This window comes from Talpa occidentalis, unplaced genomic scaffold (assembly GCF_014898055.3).
Source record: "Talpa occidentalis isolate TD23 unplaced genomic scaffold, MPIMG_talOcc4v2.1 talOcc4.15, whole genome shotgun sequence".
NCBI lineage: Eukaryota > Metazoa > Chordata > Mammalia > Eulipotyphla > Talpidae > Talpa > Talpa occidentalis.
The window spans coordinates 80647550-80662673 of NW_023601543.1; the positions used below are offsets into that span (position 1 = coordinate 80647550).

The following is a 15124-nucleotide window of genomic DNA, read 5'->3' on the forward strand; positions in this document are numbered from 1 at the left end:
CCAGTTGCTCTATATCTTCGCCAACTTTTGTTACAATCTTTTTTATTTTAGTCATTCAAAGGATGGATATGACCCCTTACTTTTGTTTTTTGTGTTTTTAATTTTAAAGGACATTTAAAAGAACCTTCCAACATGTCAGCTAACGGCAGTTCACACACCAAAAATGTTCTGTGGGAGGGAAAGCAAAGTACTGCAGTTTTATGGACAGGAAGTTTCTGCTCATCACCCATGTGCTTAAAGCAGTCTTTTCAGCCCCAGGGCTGCCTGCAGGTGCCATGGGGCAAGCCCAAGGCCTGAGCCCCAGAGCAGCCAGGCAGGGAGAGAAGGAGACAGGCGAGAGACCGAAAGTGGGGAAGGGAGAAACTCCTGCACAGGGAGCTCGGGGTGGCACTGTGAGGCCACCCCGCCGGTCGCGGGGAAGATTGTGTGATTGTGCCACACGCACACAGACAATGCGAATCCAACATGCGCACAGCCAGCAGGTGCCGGCTCGTTCCCAAGCCAGTCTTAGGCAAACCAAGCTGGCTGTCCTTTCAGCTGCTGTGACCCCAAACTGTTCAAAGCTCTACTCAACACAGATAGTACGACATTTCTGCATCAGAATTTGGTCACCTTCTTGTTGGCACAGGCAACCGGAAGTCCTCCAAGCCCAGTTGCCAGGCATAGAACCACCCCTGGGGGAGCTGGCTACAGGCCTTCTGGATTCTCCAAGTCTATCCACATGAGGGTGGGAATTGCCTCTCAAATATTTTAGCTAATCCATGTGTGCTGAATATCACCATTTCTTAGTTGCCGTGCTGATTAGCCAGCCCTCCATTTCACTACCAAGAGAAACTTCCTAAAATCCCCAGTGCTCTTTGGCCAAACCTCGAGCTGTGATGGAGGTGGAGAGGTGAGCAGGCCTCCCATGGCAGCCTGGGACCGAGGGCTTCCTGCTTAGAACTTTGAGCTGACTCCTCCTGGGGGCCAGGGGTGCTTGACGACAAAGCTAGCTGCCTGGGCGAGGGCTTTGTCTAAGCCCTGGTCAGGAAATGTGTGAGCATCTCTGCCTCCTTTGCCCCTGTGCTGAGGAAAGCTTTCTGACAGGTTCAGTCCAACGTGGCTGTGACCCAGAGTCTTCAGACAGACCAGTGTCTTGGAGAAGAACCTAAAAAGGGCGTATATGCTAAACATAAGGCTAGAGCTTTTTTTTTATTTGTTGGTTTTAGTATTTATTGAAAATGTTATTTGTTCCTATCCAATTCAAATCCTTATGACAAGAAATCAAATCAGTTGAAACTAAGATTGCAAGGGTAAGTTTTTTGTGATGTTATTATTTGCATCTGCTTAGATGAGAATTTTCTGGGTTTTTTTTCAATTGATTTACCCATCTTTGGGGGTACATCTCCACCTCTATGTGAATATAATAAGCCTCACCTCACCCGCCCTCAAGTTTTAGTGTTCTTCCCACTGTCAGGTTGACGAACCGGCTGGCTTTGCCTAGAAAAATCCATCATAGAGGCCAGCAACGGAAAGCTGGGCCCAGACCCTTGAGCCCCAGTGAACTTGCCCAGAGCAGTACCCACAGGGACCTTTCCTAGAATGATTGGGGTATGACTGGAGAAAGGGCAGAAAGCCCAAGCCTCCCTGTTCTGCAAAGCAGCAGAACACCAAAGGGTACAGAGAAAAGGGGTTTGTGGTTCTAGCAATTTCCTCTGGCCAGATGCCAGGCACGCCAGCTTCCTGGGTCTGTTTGCCTATGTTGTGCCAGGGCCCTGCTGTTCTCCCTCCCACACCCACACCCACTCACATGGACAAGGGCTGCCTGGGGGCGCCAAGGAGGAAGGCCAATGATAGGTCTGCCTCCTGCTCCCTGCAGGCAGCTCCTCGCACAACCCCCCAACCCTACCAGCTCTTTGAATACCAATGAGGTGGTCTTCTTCAGAGGATACTTATACAGTAGCCAAGTAAAGAATAACCTGGGACTCACATTAACAGGCCAATTCCAGTCAGGAGCACACCCAGAGGTGTCCCTAGCTTTTAAAGCAGACAGGTTAGCACAGGGAAGCTAAGAATTGGCCTCCGGACACTTAGGCTACTCCATTCCGGTTTTCAGCTAGTGGGCTTCAGAATGTTCTAGGGTACTGAGCGGGTCCCAGGAAGCCCTGTGTTCATCCATTAAGGCAATGACTGCTGCCGATACAAACAAGTAGAAAGGGTATCGCGGCCCTGAGACAATAACAGTTTATTCCTCTTTCACACAAAGCCCAAAATGGATGTTCCTGGCGGCAGCTGGCCCACTCCAAGCCATGATTCAGGCATGCAGGCCCTTCCACGCAGGTTCCACGGCTCTGCAGGTGGTTCCCAAGAGGTCCCTGTGCTTAAGCCGAGGCATGGAGAGAGAGGAGAGCATCAGGCACGGAAGGTCGGTAGGAGCCAGGCCTAGAAACGGTGCATATCACTTCCACCACATTCTCTTGGCTGGAACATGGCTTCACCTGCCTGCCAGGGAGGCTGGAAGAGGAAGTCCAGGCAGAAGAGGAAGTGGCGGTGGCGAACACCAACTGGTCAGCCACAGATGAAATGTGTTCCTGGGAGAGTGGGAGGAAGGCCTTACTGGGATTCGTGCAGGTGGAGGAAGAGAGCTCTGGGGGTCACAAACGCCATGGCAGCTCCTGTGTCCTTCGAGGGTCAGGAAAAGCTAGCTGCAGTGTGACTGTGGGCAACAGTGGAGGGGCGGCGTGCAGGGCTGGACTCACTCCAGGTACAGAACCAGGTCAAAGCATTCTAGGCCCTGCGCGGAGGCGGGGAGTCGTTTTCGTCTTCTGCCTCTTTTCCCGCCCCTCCCTACCCCATCTGCCTCCATCCTTGGTGCCAGGAGACTTTGCCTTCTCTTTCTCTCCCAGACCTGCCTTCCTGTACTGAATGTTCACGTTCTGGAAAGCTCTGTCCCTCCCTCCCATCAAGACAACCATTCCCTGGGGGTTTACAGGAGGGAAAAAGCCAATAAACCAATTCACACCAAGATGGTACGATCTGCAGGGGTTGCTAAGTTTCTGAGGAACTCCGACAGAAAATGAATGTAAAATGCTTAGCAGGATGCCTGGCACATAATAAGTAAATGCTTAGTAAATCGTTTATTATTATCATCTTGTGAGTGGTGCCTGCCTGCGGGGGGGGGGGGGAGCAAGAGCGAGCTCGTGCTAGCCAAGGCCTAAAATTAACTATTTTATCTTTTCCCCCCAACTTAATGGCTTCACTACTGAGTCCACGGCCTCCTGTTCATCAGTGAGAGTGAAGACATCAAAATTGTGTCGGTCGTACCTTGGGGCACAGGGTTCATTGCTGAGGGCCACCCTGGACCACCCTCTGCAAGAGCCAGAGCCTCCCTCTAAGGCCACAATCCCCCAGTCCTCTCCCTCCAGCCGGGAGTCCCCCGGCCAGGCCCACAACCTTTCTCCTGGGGCCCTTCCCGCTGCACTGCTGCAAAGCACCCCCCCCCCCCGCCCTCCATCTCCCCTGCTGACACCCTGCCCGTGCGGCAAAGGTTTGATGACTAGAACTCAGGTGGGGCAGTGAGGACAACGGGGAATCGGCTTGGATCCTGCTTTGAGGATCTCTCGAGGGTTAGAGGGACCACAGGTGGCCTCACTCCTACTTGCCCACGGTGGTGGTGGTGGTGCTGGTGGTGCTGGTGCTGGTGGTGCTGGTGGTGCTGGTGCTGGTGGTGCAGGTGATGCTGGTGGTGCTGGTGGTGCAGGTGGTGCTGGTGGTGCTGGTGGTGCTGGTGCTGGTGGTGCTGGTGGTGCTGGTGGTGGTGCTGGTGCTGGTGCTGGTGGTGCTGGTGGTGCTGGTGCTGGTGGTGCTGGTGGTGCTGGTGGTGGTGCTGGTGGTGCTGGTGCTGGTGGTGCTGGTGCTGGTGGTGCTGGTGGTGCTGGTGCTGGTGGTGCTGGTGCTGGCAGTGGGCGTGTGTGTAAGCACGTGCATTGCAGAAGAACTCTTCCCCCCCCAAAAAACAGGAAATAACACCTCTAATCTGCATTATCAACCAGCCAGATGTTATACACCAGCCTTTTCCTTCCTTCGTCACCCCAACTTCGTATTGTTTATGCAACCACATACTTGCCTTAAGATAAATAGAGTGGATTAGTGGGGACTTCAAGAGACAGCGGCAAAGATTCTGCAGAGTGCATTGTTCTGCTCTTGAGAGAATTCGCCTCCAGGCAGAGGGGTGCTTCTGACAAAACAGCATTCTGGAAAGAAGGCACTCTCCGCCCTCTTCTCCCTGCACTGTCTCTGTACTTCTGGGTCGGGGTTGCTATTGTTATTATTTTTAGCCAGTACGCAGCGGATGAAGTGAAGTGGCATTTGTTTATTTATTTTTTTTTTGGTCCCAGGGTTGGAACACAAGATCACCAGAAGAAACTCCCTCTGTGACTCAGCCCTGGAACATCTTGCCTTGCAGCCAGCACAAATATGATGAAAAGAACTTTCTCAAGGGCCCCATTATTGGTTAGCAAAAGAACACATTAGCCAAACTGACCATCTCCGGACCACTTTGCTTGTGAGGGAGAGCCACCTGCGGCCTCTTGGCGCGCCTGGCTCGGGGCGAGATCTCCAGGCGCGCTTCTCGCGAGCAGCTTCCTCTGAGGCTTGGAGACGGTTCCAACCGTGTTTCTTAGGGGTCATAGAAAGTGCCACCCATTGGGGAAGCCCCCGGGCAGGGTGACCTGGCTGGTACCCTGCCCACACGTTCCCTCCACCTCTATACACCCAAAGTTGCTTCCTGCAAACACCTGTGACTCTCCCTGAGGACTTTTCCACTGTGGTCTCAAGAGCACACTCTGGCGGCTGAGAGGCTAACTGGAGGGGCCAAGAAGTCAGCGCAACCCCATCCAGGAGCGGCCTTGAGCCTGTAATAGATGGGGTTGGTGAAAAAACACCCCAACTGGAGCCCCAGTTGCCCATGGTGGTAACTTACTTCATAAATTGACTTCCTTCTTTTCTCTGCCTTTTCTCGAACTTGTGCTTGGACACCCGGTAAGACAGAAATCAGAGTTTCAAGAGGCAGACAGTTGAGTAGCGGGCCCTGTACCAGACAGTGCTATACTAGACCCATAAGGTTCCTGTGGGGTGAACAGTAGTGGCAGGAGTCATGCCCACCCCCTTATTTGAACCTCAAGTGCCTTTTAATAGAACCAGCAAACCTGGTCACAGTTGTAGGCTCTTATCTACATGGAGAGATTTTAAGACAGTTAGGAGAATCCCGCCCCATGGTTGGTATCTGAAATTCCTCAATGAAATTTTACTTCTTTGTCCATAACTTTATTACTGACTGAATTGTGTTGATTATGCCAGTAAAGGAAACATAATTCTTGAACCTATCGGTCATAGACCTCAGTAAGAATGAGTTTAGCCGCTTCTTTCAGGAGAGCTTAATTTCAACATTGGGGGAACCCAATGTTGACTGGCCAAGGAGGGGACCAGGGTAGGCAAAGATGATGCTTAGACGCCCAAAGAAAATAAATCTACCTTTTTCCCTAGGAATGACCGCACAGCCGAGTCACAAGTGATTGTGCCTGCCTGGTGGTTTAAAAAAAAAATGGCAGAAGCTTTCCCCAGATTTGGATCCCCTTCCTGTTTCCTCTTGCGCGCGTGGACACCTGGTTGCCCCACTTCCTCCTTTTACTGAGAAACTCCAGCCAGTCCTCACCTCTCCCTCCATCTCACCATGTGGCAACCCAGCTGTTATAGATCAACAGCGTCCCCTTGTGGCCAACTGAGTAATCCTTATTTAGTAATTCTTCCCACAGCTTTCCTCAGTTTGTTTTATCTCTTCCAGCTGAGCACCCTCTTTCTCATTTCATCTACGTGTACTTTTTTTAAGATTTATTTTTATTTATTTATGTGTACAAGAACAAGGGGGAGGGGGCAGGGGGAGGGAGAGGATTTCCCAGAGCAGAACATTCGGATCTACTGAAATACACTGCTGAGAGGAGCAGGGCACAAGACAGGAGAGGTCTGCTGTGCCATGTGGGTAGCTCCCTGCTCGGGGATCGAACTCGTGCTGCAGTGGCTGCCGATAGCTTCATAGTGCTGATGCTTAACCCCTTGTGCCACCAGGGAGCCCAACCTACGGTATTTTTTAATCTTCTCCTCCTTTCCTTGAAATCTTGCTCACTTATGTCAGAAAATCCCTTTGGTTTCTCTCCCCCTCTTGTCTTTACCCTCTTGCTCTGCCATTCTATCTGTAGGATCAGGAAGGACACAGTGTAGGTTTTCTAGGATCCCATGCAGACCGGGTGAAGGAGGAGTCAGAGTCCTCAGTGGGTTTTTGCAGGTCTTTTATTAGGATTTACCCAGTACACGGCCGGCAGGAGTGCTGGGGGGCTGGGAGGCTGGCAGGCCTCCCAGCCCCCAGCAAGTCTTCACTCTATCTGGGCTCTCCAGCCTTCTCTCAGCTTCTGCTTCTCTTGCTTCTCTCTCGGCTTCTTGGCTTCTGCTGGCGTCCCCATGACGCCGCCCTTAAAAAAAAGCACATTCTTAGCCCAGGTGAATCCCATCTACCTAGGCCCACACCCTACTCCAGGTGCCGCCATCAGGCCTGCATTCAGGACAAGGATCCATCATCTATCCTGATGGCGGGAGGGCAGAAAAGCCTGACATTTTCTTTACCCTACACCACCCCACTCTCGTTTTAGTTCTCCTTGTGAGGAAAGGACCCTAATCTCTCTAACAAGCAGGAGAGAAGAGCTACGTGGCTACTTAGGTCAAGAGAAGGAACTGTAAACTCTGAATGAAGTGAAATCATAGCCAATTGGGGGGTAACTTTGGAATTTCACAAATTGCTCATGAGTCTACATTCAAGATACCCCTCTTCTTGAGGTCGATCTTTGAGACTGAGCCACCTCTACTTTCCCAGCCTCTCAGCCTGAACCAAAAATCAGATTTGTGTACTTATTTGTTTTCCTGTTGTCTTTCATTCCCAGTAGTGTCACACTCTTGTTTTCTGTTTTCACTGCAAAGGTTCAGTATTCCATCTATGTTGGAGTGAGGTGAGTTTTTGTGGAAACCTCACCATCAGGTGACATGAATTCTGTGGAAATGTGCTCTCCGTTCCTAGCAGCTAAATGAGACTTTGAACAAGCTAAGTTTTTACTGAGGAACCAAATGTGCAGACCCATGGGGAACATTTGTGTAAGACACTCAGAGGGTCATAATGGCAGTGGGCCTGGTGATGACCATGACCGTGGTGACCATGTGAGAACATCGATCATGATGATATGTTGATGGCCATGACTGCGAGGATGATGATGGAGATGATGATGACGACCTGGCAACAGTGATGATGACGATGATGATGGCTGCATGTGCCGGGCTCTGTGCCAAATGCTTTACCTAGATTATTTCCCTTAATCATTACAACCGCCCCTTGTCTTTTTTGAGTCCCTATTTTGCACATAGGGAAACTGAGGCATGGCACGAACATGCCCGAGGTGACACAGCTGGCAAAGTTCGGCAAGGCTGAAATCCCAACCCAGGCCTAAGTTCACAGTGTGTACTGCTGTCACTCACGGGGTACAGTACCCATGGAAAACCTGGCCCCTCCTCCATGTGCCTGGGCAGTGAGGGGCTAATTTGAATTCGAAGAAAGGGAAAATCTGAACTCGTCCTTTGTGCTTCACAAGCCTGCACCCCTTGCCTCCAGTGACCCCTCAGAGGGTCTATTTCTGGCACACCGGTCTCTGGAAAATGTCCTGCTAATGACACAGGATTATAAACAGTCTTTTTCCCAGAACAAAAATGTAACCTTTGTATCTCGGTCTAATTAGAAGTATTTTCTCTTCTAGAGACAGGTTCCTCCTGCCCCTTTGCTCCTTGTTTGAGAGGTTTCCTTAGGGCCAGAAAATTCTCCGCCAATTCATAGCATTTTAAGATGATGGACTCTGGCCCGAGACCTAAACATAACCTCTGTTTCTGTACGAGATGCCGCCCCAGCATCAGCACCTCAGGCTGTGTGGGGCTCTGTGTCTGGTGGGGGACTGTGGCTTCCCCCCGAATATGAGGACAGACTCACCGATTCTCAGCCCGATATCCATGTGAATGTCATTTGCCATCCATGGCAACTTCTTGATTTCCTCCTGTGATTCTGAGGTGCGCCTCTCGCTCCCCACAGAGGCTCACCAAGACATGAGGCACGCCCCTTTCCTCTTAGCCTCTGGGACAGCCCTTTCTGGAAAATAAGTGTTTGTTCTCTGCCTTTGCGAGGTCCTTGCATTAACATCTTCTCCCACTGCTGTCCGGGACCTGGACCTGTTCTTTCTTTACAGCAATTTCTTTGCCTCCGCAGGAGATGCAGGCCTTCAAGGGGCCTTGTTACAAGCAGATAACCCCAGGGAATATAGATTGGCTAATACTTTGGGAATTGAGCCAAGAGAAGGCAAGGAGCCCACGGAGAAAAGGTTCCAAGGTGGAGGAAGAGGGAGGGCATGCTGGCACACGCAGATGCCCGGCTAGGTTTTGAAAGCATCAATGAATAACGTGACCCTGGTTCCTGATTCCAACCCTCCCACCCAGGCCTCCCCAGATGCCTGGGCCACCACAGGCCTTGTGTAGGCAGTCAAGAGGTCATCGGGGGTTGGGAATGAGACACCCGATGCTCTCCACCTGGACGGAAGAGGAAGCAGAGTGACCCCCCTGGTGTCGCCCAGATTCCTCGTGGGCTCTGGTGTCTCCCAGTGAAGGTCTACAATAGGAAACCAGGCCAGTGAGCTGTTTGTTGGCTTCTGTGAGGTTGTCCCTGTACCCTTCGGATTTGCTGTGTTAATATTGTGTTTGAATCAGCTGTTTCCTAACCTCAGCCCTTCCGGAGACCACAATGTGGGCACGTTTGGCATGTAATATGTTCTTTACCAGGGCTATGATGCCTTCAACTCACAGACACCAACCTGCTCTGGAAAGTTCAGTCACAGAAGACAGTCCACGCTCGGACTGAAGCCGCTGGCGTCCCCCAGCCTTCTCCCTTGCTTGCAGCCTTCACCAGGTTAAAGAAGGCCCAGGCCTCCGGGAGAGCCAGCCTGGTGTCCTCCAGCCTCTTCTGCACGTTCTTGGTCACTCCCCTCCAATCCCTGGGGCCGTGGAGTTGAGAGACTGGGGAGGGGAGTCTTCTCGGGGTTAATAGAAATGGTCCAGAAAGACCCTGCTACCCCCACCCTACTTCTCTCCCTCCCTGATTCTGCTTATTCGCCCACACTTTCCTGGCCAGTTCCCCAGAGACCAGGTTCCACTCCTTCCCAGCAGACAACACTCACTTCTGGGAGGCCCAGTTACCTTCCGCCACCCGTTAAGAGCAGACCAGCAGTCCATGCCACAGAGGGGGAAACTGAGTCCCAGGGATAGAAAATGACTTTCCCACAGTCACGCACAGCTCACGCGCACAGGTGTGTCTTGAATCTCATCTCTTCTCTGTCAGTCTGTCTTACATATCACGGGGTCAAGGGGTTTATTGCTCCTGTTGTATCAAACTCCTCGCCCATCCAACTCTTTTGACCATCCCATGGTTGAATCAGACCATCCCGCTGAGCTTTGGTGTTCAGTGCTGGCCACGCTAGAGGTACTGTGAGGGACCCCTTAGACCCGGGGCACGGAGGCCACAGCGACAGATGGACTGTGCTTTTGAAGGAGCAGAGATATGAGGGTCTGGGCACTGTGGCCTCTGAGCTCCACTCAGCCCCAGAAGCTCAGCATCCTGCTCTGCACAGTGGGCGCGCAGCTGGGCTGGGCCTGTGACCCCAAGACTCAGGCAGGGGGACCCTTGAAGTCTCAGGGGTCTCGAAAGCATCTACGCTGCTGAGTTGCAACTTTGCCATTCTTGCGCTCCAATCAGAAGAACCAACGAAGCACCCTCCTACACACACACACCTTTTAAGATCATGTATGTCTTCTGCCAAACACACCATCAAATAGAAAAACGGGACTAGAAAGGACGGGGTGACAAAATGAACATAAATAAGTTTCATGGAGCCGTAATGACAGCCTGACTCTGCTTCCCTCAGGGTGCCCCGGCATCCAAGGCCCGTTCACATGTGCCCACCGCTTCCGTTTTCACCGATGCCATAGCAGAGCTGAGATCTGCCCTCTGTCCTCTCTGGCAGAGCCCCGCCCCCGCCAGCCCTGCCCACGGGCACGAAGGTGAGACGCCATCATGAACAGCACGGCCACCATGGTTTGAATAACTGAAGGAACACATTGGAAAATTCACTTCAGAAGCGAATCTGGGCGATGGCATTCCTTGCGGAGGGCTGTGTAGATCTCCGGATGGAAAAGGCAATCGGCCAGAAGGCAGGCAACCAGCTTGTGTCGTCTCTGTATACTAACCAGTCGGGGACCACTTCGTGTGGCAGTTATGTTCACAGCGTCAGTAAGCGGCCCTGTGCTGATGTTTTAACACTCAAAAAATTTAATCACTGGGCCAAGTAATTGAGAATTAATACACCCAATAGGGAGAGTAAAACTAGTTTTCCACCAGTTACAGTTACTTAGATGCTTAGCGTGTATCACGCCCTGAATTGTGGGTACCCAGCGGGCCAACTGAGGGGCAGGGCCATGACCGACCACTTAGGAGGTAGGTGCCAGGTCAGCTTCTTCACAAAAGCATCTTCGCTTTGGCTTTCTTTTTCTGGGTGTCAGAGAAACCCAGGGACACCAGATGAAGTCATTTACACCTCCTCCCTGTGGGCCTCTTCCCTGTCCACAAAGGCCTTCCTCATCCTCTGCTCATCAGAGTTTCCCACTGGCCAGTGAAGGTGGGAGCCGCCATGTTGCCCTCCATGGCGTCTGTGGGGCCCGCCCTTTCCTCTTTCCACAAGGAGAGTATGGTGACCGCTTAAAGAACTGGCCCTGGCTGAGTTTTAGCCAGCTTTCCTGGATCACAGTTTACTCTCTGTAAAAAAGTCAGCAGGAGGCTAGAGGTGAGCCCTGACACCCCTCCAGCCCCGGCACGCCGCGGGGCTGTGTACGGTGGCCCTGCAACGAGAGCCTGGACACCCGCACATCGGGCTCTGCAAGGCCCAGACACTCACTCACGCACGCTTTCCTTCAGGAGGTATTTCTTGCGCTCATGTGCGCCCCAGGTACAGACAGGAAGGTGAAAGTGTCCCTCCATCTTGGAGAAAAGAGAAAATGGACAGTCCCGGGGGTGGGGGGTGGTCAGGACTAGACCAGGGAAAGTTGGGGTCCTGTGGGAGCTCAGCGAGGGTGGGGGAAGATCTTAAAGGGGGAGCCACCAAAGTGACAAATGAGCTGGAGTTGGCTGGGTGAAGGCAGAGGCCCCAGGGGGCTCCAGGCTGAGGGCTGGACCTTAGGGAGAACCCACCTCAGGTATATTTAGATCTGCAGGAGGGTTAGACCAGGGGTTCAGATAACTATTCTGTGACCCCACAGGTCCTCGTGCCCATCTACTGCCCCGGAGAGTCCTTCCCCACCTGCCCTGGGCCCTGAGGCTTCCCCCAGAGTTTCCATCCAGGGGGCACATGGGCTACAGAGGGGTGAGACCCAGCCACTGGCCAGGTTCTCGGGGAGCTCCAGCTTGGCCGCTTCCTTTACAGATCCCCGGCCCTGCCCCCCCGGTGAGAACAGCGCAGGTTCACGGCCAATGGACAGGCAGCCCCATTGAAACTCATTGTCACATCAAGAAATCACGCCCCTCGGCTTGAGCATGAGTTGCTGGCTCCTGGGAGACCCCCTCGATTTGCAAAGGTCCCCTCAGTGCGCCTCCACCCACACTAGTCACAGGGAGGCCAGTTCCTGCCTTCGCTCTACTCATTTCCTGGCTTCTCAGCCTGCCCTGGTCCTTGGGGACGCACCTGCCCTTTGAACTCTCCTCTTCTGAGCTGGTTGTTATTCTCGGGCCTTCACTGGGGCTTCCAGGCCTGGCTCCGCAGCAGCGACTGCAACCGCAATCTCACTGGGTGCACTCAGGCCCCACAGCTGCTGCCCCAGCTGTGAGGTGCCTGCTGGCAGGGTGAACAACAGGGCAGGAGGAGTAGAGGGAATGGAGAGACGAACTTCTCTGGGGGAGCTCATGATGAAGGCAGGGTACCCCGTGCATTCCCCTGCTGGGGAGCGGGTACTCAGTCCTCCGCTCAGGGGCCAGTAGCTCCGAGGGGAGGGGCTGCAGCTGCTCACCATCCCCACTTCAAGTAGTCAGACAGGCCAGAGCTGTCATGTGGGAGGAGGTGGAAGTGAGATTTTGGCCCTTTGCCGCAGAGATGTTGCATCCGGCCTGTCTGGCATCCCATCTGGTCCCGGCCCTGTTCCCAGCGACGGGAAGCCCCAACAGAGGATCTGACTGCCTCCCTGTGCGGCATGAGCTCTGAGGTGCCCTCCCACCCACCGATGTCTGTGTCCAGAAGCCAGGGCGGGGTAGCCGGGCCACGGAAAGAGGGCTGAAAGGATGAGGCCACCAGTAAAAGAACCATAGGCAGCCCTTTGGCCTGCACTCCCCAAAGACAGGAAGTCTGGTGACCCTTTAGCACCTTTCCTGGCTAGAGGGACAAAGGTGGGCCCTGGAGGAGAAAAGAGAAGGCGCAAACAGCTGAATGGGTTTCTGGAAAGGACCGGCTGCCATCTTGAAGAAGCCTGCAGGCACATGCTCTTGCTGATGAACGGGAGGCCGTAGGGGCCGCTCTAGCCCAAACCAAAATGGTGTGGAGGGGTGTACGCCTCCTAGCTTCCACACCGGACGAGCTTGACATAGATAAAATCCAAGGTCCATCTCAAGCTCGTCCGGTGTGGAAGCTAGGAGGCGTACACCCTCCACACCATTTTGGTTTGGGCTAGAGCGGCCCCTGCGGCCTCCCGTTCATCAGCAAGAGCATGAGCCTGCAGGCTTCTTCAAGATGGCAGCCGGTCCTTTCCAGAAACCCATGCAGCCATTTGTGCCTTCGATTTTTTTTTTAATTCGTATTGAGGTGGCGTTGGTTTACGAGAGCACGTAAATTTCAGGTGCACAGCATCATCATTGGCATCAGGCTCACCAGCAAAAGCCGGGTTTTCATCCACCACCGTACCATGGATGCCTTTATCTGTTTCACCCAGCCTTCAGCCCTCTTCCCTTCTGGTGACCACCCATGTGTTCTCTTTAGGAGTTTTATTTTTTGTTTGCTTTGTTTCTTTATATTTCACACATGAGTGAAATCATACAGTCTGCCTTGTTTCACTCAGCATAATCCCCTCCAGGTTCATCCATGTTGTTTGTTGCAAATGGCAGCATTTCATCTTTTTTTATTGAAGTGCTGTTGCTTCATATCATTATATAAATTTTAGGTGCACAGACTGACAGATCAACATCTGTATATACTGCATTAAGTTTGTCTCCAAAAATCTGGTTTTCATCCATCATCATACAGTTGACCTCTTATACCCAATTTATCCATCTAATTTCCCCCTTCCCTTCTGGTGACCACTATTTTGTTCTTGTAGAGTAAGAGGTTTTTTTTGTTTGTTTTCTTCATTCATTTGTTTTGTTTCTTTACTTCCCATGTGAATGGATTCGTAGTGTGGGTCTTTCTCTGTCTTGACTTATGTCACGCATCATCATACCCTCTACCTCCATCCATGCTGCAAAGGGCAGGATTTAATCTTTTTTATAGCTGGGTAGTATTCTGTGGTGCATATATACAACTCTATCCATCCGTGATAGACACTTACGTTGTTTTCAACTCTTGGCAATTGTGAATACTGCTGTGTTGAATGTGGGGGTGCATATCTCTTTGAACTCGTGTTTTCAGTTCTTCAGATAAATATCCAGAGGTGGAAGAGTGGCTGGATCATGTGGTGGTTCTATTCTTAACTTTTTGAGGATTCTCCATACTGTTTTCCATAATGACTGTACCAGTTTACTTTCCCACCCACAGTGCCCATGGGCTTCCTTCTCTGGGCATCCTCACCAGAACTATTGCTTCTTGTCTTTTGTAAAGCGTTACCTCCGTGTTTTGATTTCCCTAGTGAGAGGCGATAGGCATCTTTTCATGTGCCTATTGGCCAGCTCTGGTTTTTTTTCAGTGAACTGTCTGTTCCAATCCCCTGCTCATTTTTTAAACATGATCCTGAATTCTAATCCCAGCCGTGGCGTACCCTTCAGCTAGTTATCTAATCTTCCCGTGGAATCACTTTTCTTCGCAATAAAATGGGAATAATTATAGGACCCTGTCGTAGGGTTGCTCTGAGGACCAAATGAGGCAAAACATGGAAAGTATTTAGCATTCTCAGTAGAGGGCCTGGAGCGTAGAAAATGTTCAGTGAGCTTTAGGTCTTGCCATCTGTGGAAGGAGCAGGGACTTGTGGGAAGTGCCTCCCCTAGCGAGGTCCCCTCCTCACACTCTGAGTGCGAAGGTTCTGGGAGAGTAGCTGGGCTAGAACCAGGGCCAGGTAGGGGGGAAAATGAGGTTTTGAAGGAAGAAATGAGAGATGGTACCTAAGCTGAAGGGGTTTTTTATGTGAGGAGCAGGGGTAGAAGGCATTGAGAAGTTGGTCTTCTCTCCCGTAGCCAGGAGGGGGCGCAGTGTTGGGTGGGGAGAAAGAGCGAGAGAGAGCTGCAGTAGTTGGGAGAAAGTCTCACCTCACTGAGCAATAATCCTAAAGGTGGCACAGAACATGTCTTGACTTCTCCCAGCAGGCTGCCTTGCAGGCTATCAGAAGCCTCCTCAGCTGGGTGCCTCAGGTGCCCTCTCTAACCATTGTTTTTGTCCTCAGCAGCCCCATCCCAGACTCCCTTCTGGTCTCTCTCACTCCCTTCCTGAGCGTTCTGGACACTATAAGTAGATCCTTCTGGAAGAGGCCTGAGGTTCTCAGAATCTTCACAGGCCTTCTAGAGAGTGGCTAACAAAACTTCTTCCCACTGATGTTGGTATTTCTCTCTGGACTATCATCTCCACGACAGCAGGAACCTTGTCTGGCCTGCTCATAGCTGCGTCTCTAGCCCCCAGCAAGTGCTGGTATGTGGTAGCACTCAGCGAACGAATCAGGTGGATGAGCAAATGGGTGAGGCTTGTATTGGAGGGTGGCATTTTTCTGGGCTGAATCAGGAACGGACTCCTCTTAGGAAAAGCCAGGCCCTTCAGGCTGCCTCCCCACTCTGTCCCAA

General features: G+C 52.0%; 1 protein-coding gene across 3 annotated transcripts in view; it reads left to right on the forward strand.

Moving 5' to 3' along the window:
- RAI2 (retinoic acid induced 2) overlaps window positions 1-15124 on the forward strand; it is a 59532-nt gene that overhangs the window by 40789 nt on the left and 3619 nt on the right. The window contains exon 1 of one of the 3 annotated variants that reach the window (XM_054695825.1): window positions 10150-10170. The exons of the other annotated variants lie outside the window; for them this stretch is intronic. The gene's annotated coding sequence lies outside the window, so the exon portion shown is untranslated. Of the gene's footprint in view, window positions 1-10149; window positions 10171-15124 lie in introns of those variants that run through there. 3 annotated transcript variants of the gene reach the window in all.